The following is a 16,528-nucleotide window of genomic DNA, read 5'->3' on the forward strand; positions in this document are numbered from 1 at the left end:
CAAAGCATAAATTCTCGGAATTCATAGACAATTACATCTACATGCATATACATAGAGCACCTAAAAACATAATTAATAAATTCACATAAGCATGTCAGAGTGTACTTTTTCCAAGAGGCGGCTCTATGTTAAAGGTAGGGTGATCACAGGACTACTTTAACTTAGAAAAAAATAAATTTATATTATTTGTTTGCCTTTAGAAAAATTGTAACTGTCCTAAATTTTTTAGGCTCAACAAAATTAAACTTTGGTCCCCTTAATACTACATTAGACCATTTCAAGCAAAAAGAAAAAATTCAAGAAAATTTTTATTGAACTAAAATTTGAAAAATATGTAGTTTGCATTTGCAACACTGATAAAGAGACTATCATATAAAGATTTCAAAATATAAAAATTCGTAAAAAGAAATTGTAAAACTTCATGTATTTGTAAGTTTTTTTTTTAATATATGAAGTTTTCTTTTTATTATATTTTCTTTAATTTCAATTTCTTAATGAACACACTTAAAAAAATTTGAGAGCTGCTAACAGTTACTTTTCCACCATTTATTAGCACTTGCATCCACAAAAGAATGCTATAAATACATTAGAGTTAAAGTTGCATCCTTCTTCCTTTCGTCTTTTTCCTGTTTTGTATACAGTAAATAATACTATAAATAGATCCTCTTGTGGTTGTGGATTACCATTGCACCAACTTTTTGTTTTGAGAAGAACCATTGCACCAACCTACCTCATTTATTTTTGTGTGAAACCAACCTAACTCCCCCTTACCCTTAGAATGTTTGTTATGTTAGGTATATTTTTATTATTTGCATCCTTCTTTCATCATTCTCCTCTTTTGTACAAAAAACCAAAAAAAAAAAAAACTATTGCAACAACCTATTCCTCTTTGGATGCTTCTTATGTTATGCAGATTTTTGACCATTATATTTCAGTTCTGTTAATTCATTTATTTGAGAATGATTAAACTCTAGCATAGTGGACAGTGGACACCACAAAACTCTTATTTATTTTTGGATAGAGACACCACAAAACTTTTAGTGCATCTCTAATGCGAAGACACCAGTGTCATTAGCATGATGGTGAGTAGGTGGTAATTAGGGGTGGCAAGATACAATTTGCGAATTTGATACGACACAACATGAAATTAGCAAATTATGAGTTGAGGCTTAATGAGTTCGTTGTCATATTCGGGTTGACATGACTGACCCGTTTAATAAACAGATTGGATTAGTGTCTAACTCATGAAACCCGTTTGACCCATTTAATTAAATGACATTTTATCAATATATTCTTCAAACCCTAGGTATATAAATTTATTAGTTGTTGTGGTTTATTTTCTTTGACATATTGTGATAGATTATTTGTGATATTGAGATATGTTTTAGTTTTGAATGATTATTTGTGAGGCAGTTACTTGTTAGTTCTGAATTTTATACTAAAAATACTAATTCATTTGGTTTTTTATAATTCATATATTTTGGTTAATACTAATTTTTTATTTTGATGAATTTTGATAATCAAGTCGACATAACTGACTCGTTTAATAAATAGGTCGTGTTAGGATTGAGGAACCTTGACCCATTTAATAAACATGTTGAGTTAGTATTGACCCATATAGTTGAATAGTCATGAGTTGACACAACACGAATTCGACACACAAATATGAATTGCCACCTCTAAATGGTATCATATGGGCTCACTGCTTGTGCATTGAACTAGATAAAATTACTGACAGGGAATGAATAATCCTAAGCTAGTTATAGTATTTGTTATATTAAAACGCTTTCATGAAGAGCATTATTAGAAACATTTGAACACAACAGCCGAGTTAGCACATCATAGTAATTTTTTTTTTCCTAGCAATTTTTCTTTAAAGTAATGCTACGGTACTCCTACCAAACTTTATGATTAGTCTTTTAGGTCCATTATAAAGGGTACCTAGGCAGGCTATGGTCCTTTTGCTCCTGCATTTTCTATTCTGAGTTGGCGTTGGCCCTTCTCATCCAACACTCCCTACCTGGCAGCACAAAATCGCATAAAAATCTAGCACAAATCATATGATCTTTGATTCTTTGCTCCTTTGTGATTCATATTAATAATAAAATCTATTAGGCCCTCTATTGAGGAGGAGGAGGAGAATAGAACCCACTTTTAAATTAACTGTATCATACTTTTAAATTAACTGCAAGTTGGTAAAATAGAACCCACTAATGAAAGGTAACAATTTTTTTTTTTTCAAAGAAACAGACATCTAGGCAAATTACAATTCAAGCTTTTCCAGGTGGAAAAACTGACAATGTTCAATAAGACGAGATTTAACGGATCATAATCTAACATCATGTTTGAATTAGTGGGAATTCAGTTAGTATGGTAGTAATTGACTTAAATACATTGTTGGTTTTTAAAGTTTAGCCCATGAATGATTTTAGTTCCTATTTAGGTGATATGGCCAAACTAAAATATGACACATCTACGATGTAAGACTAAAAGAGATCACACAAAGTTTTTTAGAAGAGTAGTGCTATGAGTGCTACAAGCTTTATTGAATTGAGCTTACAACATGTGTCATCAATCATAAAGAACCATTCAAATATTCATTCATGATATGGTTGGAACCTACCAATTTAGTTTGTAAAAGTAGAGTAGCGTTTCTTTAAGATTGATGCTGGTGGTTGGTTTTTTGAGTGGTGACACAGTACTCAGAGACAACAAGGTGAAGAAGTGATGCTTCATGATTGAATCCAAATTCATGCATTTGACCGTTGACACTAATACTTCATTTGTTTTGAAGTAAGATATTTTCCAAAGAATTATTTCTCATTTTCAAGGGTTTGTTTGCACTTTGCATATAAAATATAGTCAAATTTGTAAAATATTTTCTAGTGACCATAAAATCTTTTAAAAAAAGTTGTAAAATTTTTTATTTCTCAAGAAATTTGGTAAAACATTTTACAAAAATATTCTACTTTTATTTTGTTACGATCAGGGACGGAGCTATGGTTGGACCAAGGGGTAATGGCCCCCCCTAGCCCAACAAGAAAAAAGAGCACTTGTATTATACATATAATTGAATCTGGCCCATGAAAAACTAAATTTGGTCCCCAAAATGCCCTTTAAAACTATGAAAGAGCCCAAAGATCCACACAAGTAAGCCTAAACAACATAAAATCAGCCCAAATTAAAAAAATAAAAAATAAAACTACATTTGTATGTCAGTCTCACACTCTCACTACTCTCACCGTAATTCCCAAAAAAATTTCAAGGAAAATTAACTCAAATACTCGTGAGAGGGTTTCGGTTGAATAAAGACAAAAAGTCTATAAGAGGCCACACCACCACCATTAGAAGAGAGTGTTTGAGTAAATTGTCGCCACATGCCACCAGATCTGCTAGAGGAAGTCAAGGTGGAACTTAAACTTGAGGTGAAAGATCCTTTAAAAGTTAGTTTGGTTTTTATTTTTATATTTTTTATGTTTTGGGTTATTCAAATTTTGATTTGGGTTAGATTATGATGTTGAGTTCTCTTAGTGTGTGTGGTGATTGTCATGTTTGAATGTTTAAAGTTTGTGCCTTTTTTTGAGTTGCGGTGAAAAAAGGAAAAAAGCTATATAAATTTTTTTTGGGTAGTTTTTTATAGAAAACTGTTGGTAGTGGTAGAGCAGGTCAGTGGTAGTGTTGTTTTGTCTTTTAGTTTGTCATTTTTTATTTTTATAAATAGTTTGACATCTTTATAATAATATCAAAGAGACAACAAAGTATTATTAGGTAAATAACAAATCTTAGCAAAAATCTTACTAACAAATTAGTATTTTGATTAAAAAAAAAAACATTTTAGTTATGATTTTTTTTAGCCCCCTCCCTTGATAGTCTGGCTCCATCCCTGGTTACGACTATTTATTATCATCACCAAGAGTAGAGAAATCTCGATGTATAGAGGTAAGGAGAGTGTACTAGTTTAGTGTACATTTAGATACCGCTTATTTTGTTGAAAACTGAAAATTTATTGTTGAAAACATTGTAGCAAAATATTTTTTATTACTCAAATATACTGTTCACCCGTTTTTAGCACTTGGTTAGTCCATGAACAGTGCCATAGACCAGCCAAAAAACGCAACTTAGAAAAACACAAACGTAATAAACCTTACACAAACGCACCCTTAACTTATTTCTTGCTGCTCCCTCTTAATTGAACACGTTGACGTAGTAGTAGAAAGAAGAAACTAAACTATAAAAAGAAGAAACCACCACGTCGGTAGTGTCATTCCCAAATAAATAACAACTTGTAATTCCTATGATAAGGTTGCAAGTTAGTGAGAGTCTGTCGGGTGATGCATGACACAACCCGACTTCGTTTTGGATTTGAATTCGCTAAATTGTTATTTGAATAATGCTTGTACCACATAAAGTGTCACTTGTGCCACAACTCGCTCACATGGCGAGTTGTAAGTGGTAGAGAGGTGATAGTAGGCTCATGTGGGGTCACCTCTCTACCACTCACAACTCGCCACGTGGGTGAGTTGTGGCACAAGTTGTGCCACTTTATGTGGCACTAGCACAACTCTTGTTATTTATTGACTCTGCGGCCTATGTTATTATTATCTGTCGTGCCACCTTCAATCAACCTGACACAAATAGCATTGAACAGACACAGATTATGCTAGCCTTGAGAGGTAAATTTTTTTTTATAGTTATTATCTTTGGTTTTTTGATTTGGGACATGCTCTTCGTAAATTCTATTTGTTAATGGATATAGATTAGATTTTTTTTTTCGATGAAAACTATGAGTCTGTTTAGATACAGTTTATTGCTAAAAACTGAAAACTTATTGCTGAAAAAATTGTAGCAAAATAATTTTTTAAGGTGTGAATAGTGCCGTGGGACCTAAAAATGCATGGTTATGTGTGTTTTTGCGTTTTTGGCTAGGTCGTGAACAGTGTAATGGGACCCAGCCAAAAATTGAAATGCTGAATAATTTCTCCTCTGAAATGTGCATAGTGCCGTGGGTCTCACTTTTCAAATGCCAAATGCAGCAAAATGTGCAATAACGTGCAATCCAAATGCACACTATGTTGGGTTGGGGATTAACAATTATGATTGATAAGCAACTCCTATGAAATGAAAACACCATGTTTTGATGTTTCTGTCAATAATCAATGAAAACACCAAAGTTTATTTGTTGTTTTTCAAGGTTTAGAGGAAAAAGAATTAAATATATATATTTTTAAGGTAAAAGAAAACCTTCAACTTTTCATTTTGAAGTTGGGGGAGCTACTAGCCTCGCTTCTGTCAAATTAATTTTTATGGCCATGAAGCTTTTAGGGAAAAATAAAAGAACAAAGCTTTCATCTTGAAGGTTAATTTTTGTTGTTGTTGTTGTTAAAGAGTGATGTTTCGAGGAAAACGAAGGATTAATTGTTTTTTGTGGACATACGCAAATACTTAGCTTGTTCCCTGCTTAGAGAAAAGAAAATTGCTAATCTTTATAATTGCTCTAGAAGGAAATCAATTTCACTTTAATCTCTAGAACACAGGCTGTAGAAGTTGCTATAGAAACAATGCTCATGCTTAGACATATTTGCATACAACATCCATTAAAGATTTTACCCCATGATATTTTTATTGGTAAGTTTACACACCTACCAAGGGGGCTTTGAATCCAAAACCTTGCTATCCACCCTTTCATAATTAGGATGATTTATGATGTGTTCTATTCCCAACCCTTTGTCATGAGATAAACTATCAAATTTTGCTTATATTTTACCCTTGGATTTTTTTTTTGAATTACATTTTATTTTTACAGAGCAGAAGAGTTTAATGAGACACATGATGGATGAAAAGATTGATGCCCTGGATCGGATATCTGATCTTCCTGAATTTATCTCTTAACGTAACAGCCTTGATCAAAATCCAAAATAGGGAATGAAGACCAAACACAATTCCATTTCTTGGACAAGAGACTGGTCTTATGGAAGGACAATATGTGGTGCATGACAACCATAAGACCAGTCTCTTGTCCAAGAAATGGAATTGTGTTTGGTCTTCATTCCCTATTTTGGATTTTGATCAAGGCTGTTACGTTAAAAATAATGGTTGTCTTTTCCCAGATACACGTCCTCGTAATACGCAAAGAGTTAAGAGATTCATGAATATTGTGGATAAGTCTTTTGGTAGATTTCATGAGCATAAGTTCCAGCTGCAGAAATTTAGACTTCACATGACCCTTGTTGACTTCAAGTTGGCTTCATTAGTTGACAAATGGATAGAGTGGGCCTTCGCACATGATGCCAAAGAAGTAGATCTTGTGGTTATGACCGAAGAAGATACATATATGCTATGTGCGGAAATAACCAAACACCACGCGGGCTTCAATGAGTCGTGTTCTCTCTAGAGAGGAAGAGGAAGAACTAGCTCGAAGCAATAAAAAAGTGAAAGATTATCACCACGCGGGCTTCAATGATGGATCCAGTGAGGGTTCCCTTCGCAAGGATAGCCAGGATATTTGGGCTTGCTCCAAAGTATCTTTCAAAGATAAGCTGGTAGGGCAAATACCAGGAGCGTTTGTTCAAGCCTTTGATTTCTCTGATCACATGGATGCAGAGGTAGACTCGGATGACGAGGACTCGATAACAGGCCTCAGGGATGGGTTGGTTGCAGTTAAACTTACTCGGGAAACAAAAATGCGCATTAGGGACCCGTGGATGAAGGCCATTATTGTTAAGCTGGTAGGCAGAGCTGCGGGTCTCTACTACCTTTAAACCAAGCTGAATCAACTCTGGAAGCCTTCGGGAAGTCTTGATTGTGTGGACCTAGGGAATGATTTCTTCCTAACTCAGCTTCACGTTAAAGAGGATTTGGATAAAGTGCTTAGGAATGCACCATGGTTTATAGGAGACCATTTTCTCTCCCTAAGGCCATAGGAACCGTTCTTCAAGCCATCCTCTGCGAATGTTTCACTGATTGCTGTTTGGATTAGGCTTTATGAGCTTCCTATTGAGCTGTATGAAGTAGAGGTTCTAAGGCAAATTGGTGAGTCTATCGGCAAGGTGCTTAGGATAGATAGTCATACGGCCATGGAAGCTAGAGACAAGTACGCCAAGTTGTGCGTACAGATTGATGTCAACAAACCCCTGGTAAATACCATTTTAATTGGTAAGTTTGAACAAGCGGTCTCTTACGAGGAAATCCAAAAACTTTGCTTCGCTTGTGGCCGGGTGGGTCATCGCAAGGAGGCTTGCCCACAAGTGATTCACAGTGCAAAACCACTGGTAGCGGCGGAGGAGGTGAACTTGAATGGGTTGGGGGGAAGCTCACATGAAGTGCATGGGGACTGCTCCTCTGACAAAATCCATGCAATGCCAAAAAGGAGTGGAGCAGAGGACACAGAAGGACAATATGGCCCGTGGATGGTGGTGGCTAGAAAACGACAAAATCGGGACAAAGAAAGGACTCGCTCTTGAGGGGTCCACCAGATCAGCGTGGAAGCCTAAGCATGCCCAGACAGTTGGTGGCGTTAATAAATCTACCACTTCCAGGCTTTCGCCCACCCGAATTCTACCTGTCGGGTATATTGGGCTTGTTTTGAATGCCCAATCGGGTTTGGACAGCAGCTTTGGCAACCATAGGCTATCTCTGTGGGCCCAAAAGGGTCAAGTTAGGCCCACGCACCCGCAATCAGCCCAAAAGAGCATTCCCAGAGTTTTTGTTAAGGGTATGAAAGGTATTGCCCGCAGCCAAAATTTACTTGTGCACCCTAGTGTTATTGAAATCTGTAACCCACAACCGCTCAACTCTGCCGTCAATCCCAACTTCCCTCCCAACCATGGTCCTTGGTCTCCATCAAGTGCCCCCTTCAAGTTCATGGCCGCTACTGGGCCCGATGAGGGCTTCAAAGTTAAGGAGGACGATTCTCGAAGTCCTGGAGCTAGTCATAGAGGTAGTCAGGGTGATCTCAACTCGGATTCTGGTCGGACGCTACCACCATCTAAGAAAGGTAGTGAGATTCATATTTCCATCAAAGGAGGTAAGCGGAAAGGTGGGCTTCCTCTAGCTCACAGCTCCGATTTGGGGAAAGACGTAACACCCACCGCAAGCCTCGTGGAGGTCTGGTTAACTTCAGAGAAGGCGAGAAGATTAACATGGCAATTACTCCTTCAATTGGGGATGTTTGCACTTCAGCTGATTCGGTGTCCGGAAAGGAGACAGACGAAGGAGATGATGGCAAAGATCGAATGGAGTCAGAGGAGGAAAGTGGAGTGTCTCCCATCCTCTGTTGAGTTTTTCCCCACCCCAACCCACCTTCTCACCATGAATATAATGATCTGGAATTGCAGGGGAACTCTGAAGCCCAATTTTCAGAGTCACGTTCAGGAGCTAACTCAAGTTCACGATCAAGCCATTTTTGTAGTTATGGAGACCCAGCTTGGTGGCGAGCGAGCAAAGGCAGTTACGGATTTACTCCCCTTTGACGGTGCAATCCACACTGATACAATCGGGTATACGGGTGGGCTATGGCTTCTTTGGAATTCAGATAGAGTAAAGGTCGAGGCTTTGGCTTCCACTAAACAGGAAATCCATGTGGAGGTTAAGATACGCTCCTCTAACTTCTCTTGGATGTTCTCTGCTATATATGCTAGTCCTAGAAGTGCAGAACGTCGTGTGTTGTGAGAAAACCTATCAAAAGTGGCTAAATTGCATAATAAACCTTGGATAATGGCGGGGGACTTCAATAAGCCATTAATGGGTGAGGATAAGTTTGGGTGAAGGGGTGTCAGTATTGGCCGATCTCTTTTGTTCAAAGATTGCTTAGACAAGTGCAACATGGTAGACATGGGTTTTTCTGGGCCAAGATACACATGGACCAACAAAGGAGATATCAATAATCTCATCCTTGAAAGAATTGACAGGTTCTTTATGAATCCAGATTGGAGCTTGCTATATCCAAATGCAAAGGTTACTCATCTCCCTAGGTGTCACTCAGACCATTGCCCGGTCCTCTAGAATCCAATCCAACCAATTCCATACACCTCAATAGACCTTTTCGGTTTCAGAGCTTTTGGCTTACTAATTTATCTTTTCCTGTTGTGGTTTCTCATGCTTGGAGTGGCTCTATAAGGCTGGCGGATTCGATAGACCGTTTCACAAAGGAACCCACAATATGGAATAAAATGCATTTCAGTAATATTTTTACTAAAAAGAAAAGGTGCATAGCCAGATTGTATGGTATTCAAAGTGCATTGGCAAATCACCCTAGTGAGCATCTCATCAGTTTAGAGCGCCAGATTCATAGTGAGCTTGAAATGGTTCTTGATCAAGAAAGAGACTTGTGGGATTTGAAATCGAGGATAAACTGGATGATCCTATGAGATAGGAATACCTATTTTTATCATGTCTCGGTTCTGGCTAGGAGACGTCAGAACCACATTGCCTCTGTCAAGGATGAAAGGGAAGAATGGATTACTGATGAAAGGGAGGTTTTGGAGTATTTTCGAAAGGGCTTTATTTCTCTCTACACGACGTTCCACGTAGAGGCGGGCCGACTAGTTACTCACCACCCTCAGTTTCAGAATAAATTATCAAACGAGGAAAAACATAACTTAGACTCTATGGTCATAAGGGAAGAAATTAAAGAAGCTCTCTGGTCTATGAAAGCATATAAGGCACCAGGCCCGGATGGATTGCATGTTCGTTTCTTCCAGCGATTCTGGTTGACTGTTGGGGATTCGGTGATAGAGGAAGTCATGAATGTTTTTACCACGCAAAGGGTCCCTGATTATATGAATAAAACCCACATTGTGCTGATTCCCAAAATTCAGGGTCCAGAGGTCATCGGCTACTATAGACCAATTAGCCTGTGCAACACAATTTATAAGATCATTACAAAAGTGATCATGGCAAGGGTAAGACCTTTACTGGATAAACTTATTTCTCCGTACCAAGCTGCTTTCATTCTTGGGAGGCAGGGAGTGGATAGTACCATCATTGCTCAAGAACTAATTCATACCATAGGCAAAACAAAGGGTAAACGAGGATACATGGCCATTAAGATCGACCTTGCAAAAGCTTATGACAAAATTGAGTGGGGCTTTATACGTGAGATGCTGATCAGTTTTAATTTTTCTACTAAGCTCTCGGATCTTATCTTGAGTTGTGTGTCTTCAGTATTGACATCTCTGCTCATTAATGGAGGCAGTCTTGACCCCTTCAAGCCTTCTAGAGGGATTAGGCAAGGTGACCTTATTTCTCCGTACCTATTTATTCTTTGCATGGAATACTTAGGCTTCTTGATTGAAGAAAAATGTCAAGGTAAATTGTGGCAGCCAGTCAAAGCTTCTAGAAGTGGGCCTGCCTTTTCCCACTTATTTTTCGCCTACGATCTCATTTTGTTTGCCAGAGCTAATATTGAGAATTGTGCAGCAGTAAAAGATGCTCTTACAAATTTTTGTATCAAATTAGGCCAAACCATCAATGAGGAGAAATCTTGGGTTTTCTTCGCTCCCAACATTGATCCTTACCAAGAGATATGCTTTCAGAGATTTTGGGCTTTCAACAGACTTCTAGTTTGGGAAAATACCTGGGTTTTCCTCTCAAGCATCTAGGGACCAATAAGCAAGAGTTTGGCTTTGTCCTTGATAGGGTAAAGAAAAAACTAGCGGGGTGGAAAGCTAACTTGTTGTCTATGGGAGGCAGAATAGTGTTGATCTAGGCCTCATCCTCTACAATCACTGCTCATGTCATGCAGAATGCATATCTGCCTAATAAAATTTTGGAAGGTGTTGATAGAGTCGATAGGAATTTCCTATGGGGTTCAATGAATAACACGAAGAAATTGCATTGGGTGAACTGGGGGAAGGTTACAAGGCCAAAGGAGGTAGGTGGGCTGGGTCTTCAAATAGCTAAGGGCAGAAATGCCGCCCTTCTAGCCAAACTAAATTGGCAGCTTCACACGGAGGGTGATGCGCTTTGGGCTAGGGTTCTTAAGGCCAAGTATGGAACAAGGCAGAGATTCAAGGTGTATAATAAGTCAAGACTGCCCTGTTCCACCACTTGGAGAGGGATTATGAAAGGGGAAGAAATCTTCAAGAAAGGCGTGAAATGGATCCCTGGCTTTGAAAGCAATTTAAGCTTTTGGTTTGATTGTTGGACCAACCTAGGACCTCTCCAACAAGTTATTCACGGCTCTCTTACTCGTGAATCCTCCAATCTCAGGATTAGAGATGTCATAGCTCTTTATGGATGGGATTGGCCGGTTATTCCCTTTGATCTTCCCACGGAGCTAAAAGCAGAAATTCAAGCCATCCCCACTCCCATTGTTGCAAGAGGTGTGGACAAGCTTGCTTGGAGTCACTCACCTAGAGGTTCATTCAGTTTGGGTAACGCCTATAGCCTTGCCATTGAGGTCCCCAATGAAGAATCATTCTCGGGTAGGTGGATCTGGAAACTCAATGCCCTTCCTACAATTCAGAATTTTGTGTGGAAATGCATGCATAACAGCATTGGGGTCAAAGAATGCCTTGTTAAAAGAGGGGTTACTCAGGATCCTATTTGCCCTCTTTGTCATGTAGAAAGGGAATCAATAATCCATGCTCTCCGTGACTGTGAGTATATCATACCGATCTAGGTACAGTTAGAGTTCTAAACTACGAATCAAGATTTTTTCACTCAGAACACATAGGAGTGGCTAGTTACGAATTGCAATCAGGGAAGACTCCATCCTAACAGGCTCTTCACATCGCAAACAATTTTCCTTTTTGCCATATGGAGGATACGGAAGAAAAGGAATATATTAGTGTTAAAAAACAAAAACCCCAATCCAAATGTTGTGCAGGACATTATTAGGCAGACAGAGGAGTTTGCCCTTTGTGCAACTCGGCCTTAGGGGTCATCTCGCATGCTTCCTCAAAGAATCTCTTGGGAAAAGCCCCGATCTGGGTGCATAAAACTCAATATTGATGGAGAAAAAAATGCTTTGGTGGGTTGTGCAGGGGGTGGTGGGCTGATTAGGGACAACAAAGGAAACTGGGTGGTGGGCTTTTCCAGAAAGCTTAGGAAAGTCAACAGTCTAATTGCTGAATTATGGGCCCTTAAAGATGGATTACTCCTTTGTCTTCAATTAAACTCTCCGAATTTACTCAAAGAATTGGATGCTAAAGTCATTGTTGATGCTCTTAACAACCCCTCATACACTAACACTATAATTTCCCCTCTCATGGATGATTGCAGACAGTTGATCGCTCAGATTCCTCATGCCCACATTAATCATGTCTTTCGTGAAGCTAATAAGTGTGCGGATCGGTTAGCTAGTTTAGGTTGTTCTCAAAATTCTGATTTTGGTTTGTATTCAGGTCTGCTTATGGACCTTATCCCTTTTGTTAAGGCGGACTGCTGTGGGGTGTACTCGATCAGGCTTTGTCTTGTTCCTTCTGTTTCTTGTTAGTTTTTGTTCAATCCGATGTTTAACAAAAAAAAAAAAAAAGAAGATACATATATGCTTTACCTAGAGCAACATTTGTTGAACAATCAACCAATTAATGGCTGTAAGTTAGAGAGAGCATTTTCTAGGAGTGCTGTGAAGTTTTATAAAACTTTTTAAAAATGATTTATTAATAATTGTCTTCAAGACATTCATTAACATGACTGTTTAGTTAATATTAAATAGAATGTTATGTTAAAAAAAAAACAGAAAAATCGTTAAAAAGTTCATACACTAGATCAAGGTCTTTAAAAGAAATTTTTTTTTTTTTTTTTACGTACGTTAACAAATGTGACGATTTAAGCAATCTAGCTAACACCACAACGGGGACTACAATGCCTATTACAATACTCTATGTATTTGGGATACCCTTATGACTCAAAACATGGGAATGTGGAGCTAATTTAATAAACTTTTCACTATTTTGCTATTCATCACATCGCATTTCTTATGTGACCAAATGAAAACATGAAGAAGGAAAATGAAATAATTAGAAGGCGAGGATTGATGTAAGGATACTTTCATTCAATCATGAATTTTCCCTTAGCAAATGTCACTGATGGTTTAGTAAATTTTTTGTTTTGTTTTGTTTTTTTTTTAAATCACTTAATATACATGGTAGCCTATATTTTTCTTGAACTAAAAAATATAGTTTTGATCCTTAAACTTTGAGGTTGTTTTTATTTGACGGTTTAGGCTTCAAAATTTTTATTTTTGCCCTTCCTGTTTTATTTTGTTTTCTTATTGAATCTATTGTCCATTTCCCTTGGTGAAATTATTTTTAGTTTTTTTTGGACACAATTATTTTGAGTTTATCTCACATTTTATGATCAATTTACTAATGTAAATGGATGGTAGGATTAATCTAAAAACAAAAATCAAATATGTGAAAGAGCAAAAGTTAAAATTTGAAACTTAAAGGGCTAAAATAAGAACCCAAACTTCGAGCTTTAAAAGTGTACTTTACTCTTAACTATATTATATAAGTCTTATAAAGTGATGTGTATAAAATCTAAAGAAAGTAATTTATAAATATATTTATTATGTTATTGGTGTAATACTAATTATATTCATTGTCCATATCAAACAAAAAAATAAATCATATTCATCTTCACCACAACAAATACCTTTTTTTTTTTTAGAAGATACCACAACAAATACTTAATATGTGTATTTGAGCTACTTTAATATCCAAAATTTTAGTATATCATATACTCCTAAAAAAAAATAACTTTAATAGTTCCAACTGTGTCGAGGGAAAACTTCCCATAACCCTGAGAAGAGACAAGAGTACATTGTTGACTAAACATACCTTGCAGTTCTTCAATTAAATATTCCTATTTACTTTCAATAATTTTAGGGATACATTCACTTTCACAACATGCTAAAGTGTTTATTACATAATAAAAGGAGTTTCAATTATAAACTTATGTTAAAGTAATATTGTTTCAATTACAACTTAATGCCTCAGTGTGAAAGAAGGTGTAAAATATGTTTGCATAAAGTTTTTTGATACCTCATTTCCTCACTCAGTCAAGCCTTCTTATGGGGAAAAGAAAGGAGATTCCGGTGAAGGGCTTTTGGGCCTTTCGTTAGTGTCTTCTTGTGCGTAACCAAGGTAAGAGCAGTTCTGATTGGGGCCCGTATTACCTTACATCTTCTTGCTTGAGCTGAAGCCGATTGCTTAAATTTCCATAGGTGAAGGCCCAAATACTGCCCATTTGTTTTCTTCAAAATTCTTTAGGGTTTCTTCCTGGATTACTTGTGTGGGCTTGAAAACCACGAACCAGCATGAATATATCTTGGATCGAAGCTGGACTTTTCTGGAGTTTACCACGAACCAAAGTCCAAACCTTTTTAGCAAAAGGGCATTCCCACAGTATATGGCTAGCTGTTTCAGAGGAGTGGTCACAGAGTTCACACCTTTCTTCAATCCTCACTTTCTTACGCTGGAGGTTGTCCCAGGTGGGCAGAATATTCGAACATGCTCGCCAGGCGAAAGTCCGAACCTTGGGAGGGAGGGACATTGAGCGCCCATAGTTTCTGCCACATATTTCTATCCATCCTTGCCAAAGAATTAATGCTCCCCATTTGGCTGCTGCTTTTGTCGGATGGCCACATGACAGGCAGTCTTTACAGAGAAAATTCTTGCCTTGTTTTCTGGCCACTCTAGGATGTCTCTACGAGCGGGTGATTGTAGTGGAAGTGCCTAAATTTCCTGTCTGGTTGAAGGTGCAAACAGAGTGTGTATCTTTCCCCTATCCCACGGCCTCGTAGAATCATTAATTAAGTCGCATACTCGTTGGGAAGGAGGTAGAACTCCAGTTGGAATCACAGGTCGTGAGAGCCACTTGTGTCTCTCTACCTCAATGTATTGATCATCGCCCACTCTCCATTTCGACCCTTCTTGAATTACCTCCCTAGCTGATAGTAGACTTCGCCGAACATATAAGAGGGGTTGCTGCCCAATTCTGCCTCCATAAAAGAGCAACTCGGGAAGTACTGTATCATTGACAGAATTGGGCAATTAGAATTAGAGGTTATAAAATTTGTGTGTTTATATCTCTCCCTAGCTGCACTTAGTTGCACTGTATCATTTTTTGTCTTTAAGTTATAAAATTAGAGGTTATATGCAAAAGAAGTGCAACAAATATAAATTCAACACAAGGAACAAATAAATTGTTGCAGAGATGAATGAATAATGAAAGTTAAAAGGTTTAGTCCCTTCGAAACAATTAAGTGTTCGTACAATGGACTTAAAAAACTTGTTGTAAACTTGGCAAACTCAAGCTCCTTCCGCTAAGCTATATCATTGGCATTTTTATTGTGTTTCATGGGTAGAGAATAATTTGATCAAAAATTTGGACACTACATCCCCAGTGACAAAGCCCAAACTAGTCACATTTATCTTACCATGCATGAGTTGGGTTAAAAATTTAAAATTGAGCATTATCTAGTTTTGTTTTCCAATTTTTTTTTTTTAGCTATTACTCAACTATAATGATAATTAGCAATTTTCAAAACACTAAAAAATTATTAATAATCTGACATTCAAATGATTTTACATCAATAGCTTTTTAAATTATAAACGTCCGAAAAAAAATTAGAAGCCAAAACACCACACATAAATTGTCATAGAAACCCTAATTTTTTGTAAATAAAATCACAGGTTAGTTATTGCATATTCTCCCTATTAACTAGTGTGCAATTGTAATGTCTTCCTGAAGCTTCAAAAACAAAGTCTTTTTCTCCCTCAACTATTGGTAATGAGTACTCTATTTCTTGCTGTTAGGATTTCGTTTGAATTTAACATAAAACACATTGAATTGATTTTGGGGAGGGTGGAGGAAACAAAATCTGGGTTTAATATGATAGAGGTGGTAGATATGTCAGAGATAAAATATTTATTTATAAATTCTAGAGAGAGAAAAAATAATATATAAATACAATGGAAAATAATTTTTTGAGTCTGATGCAATGCACATGAAGGACAAGTTAGTTAAAATAGAAAAAAAGTATTATTTTTGAGACGACTTGCGGGTCATTATCACACTAGTTTCCTCGTATAAAAAATAAAATATATATTTGTTAAAATTTGATAATGACTCCTGACATGCCTGACTTCTTTCACTTGCAACTATAACATCGACGGCACCAAATAAAGAACACAACCCCAATCCCAATATATATTGACCACCCTAACCCATAGCACAAATCGACCCCTAAAGGCTTTCGGCCACTCGAAGAAATTTTTGAACATGGGGCTATAGTTTTCCTTTGTATGGCTACTGGGCTAGTCTGGTGAGTGTGCCCAGGCTTTTACCTTTTAAATAAAAATTTATTTAATCTTTGAATAAAAATTTTCTATTTGTTATCTTAAAAAAAATTATTAACAAATAAATAACATCCAACTTAGCCACATAATAATAATAATAATAATAATAATAATAATAATAATAATAATAATAGGGTTGCTGATCATCTATTAAGTTTAGAACCAGAAGATCCATCTACATATATACTGTTGTCTAATATTTATGCTAGAGCTGAATTGTG

The sequence above is a fragment of the Castanea sativa genome, chromosome 5 (genome assembly GCF_040712315.1).
Source record: "Castanea sativa cultivar Marrone di Chiusa Pesio chromosome 5, ASM4071231v1".
In the NCBI taxonomy this organism is placed as follows: Eukaryota; Viridiplantae; Streptophyta; class Magnoliopsida; order Fagales; family Fagaceae; genus Castanea; species Castanea sativa.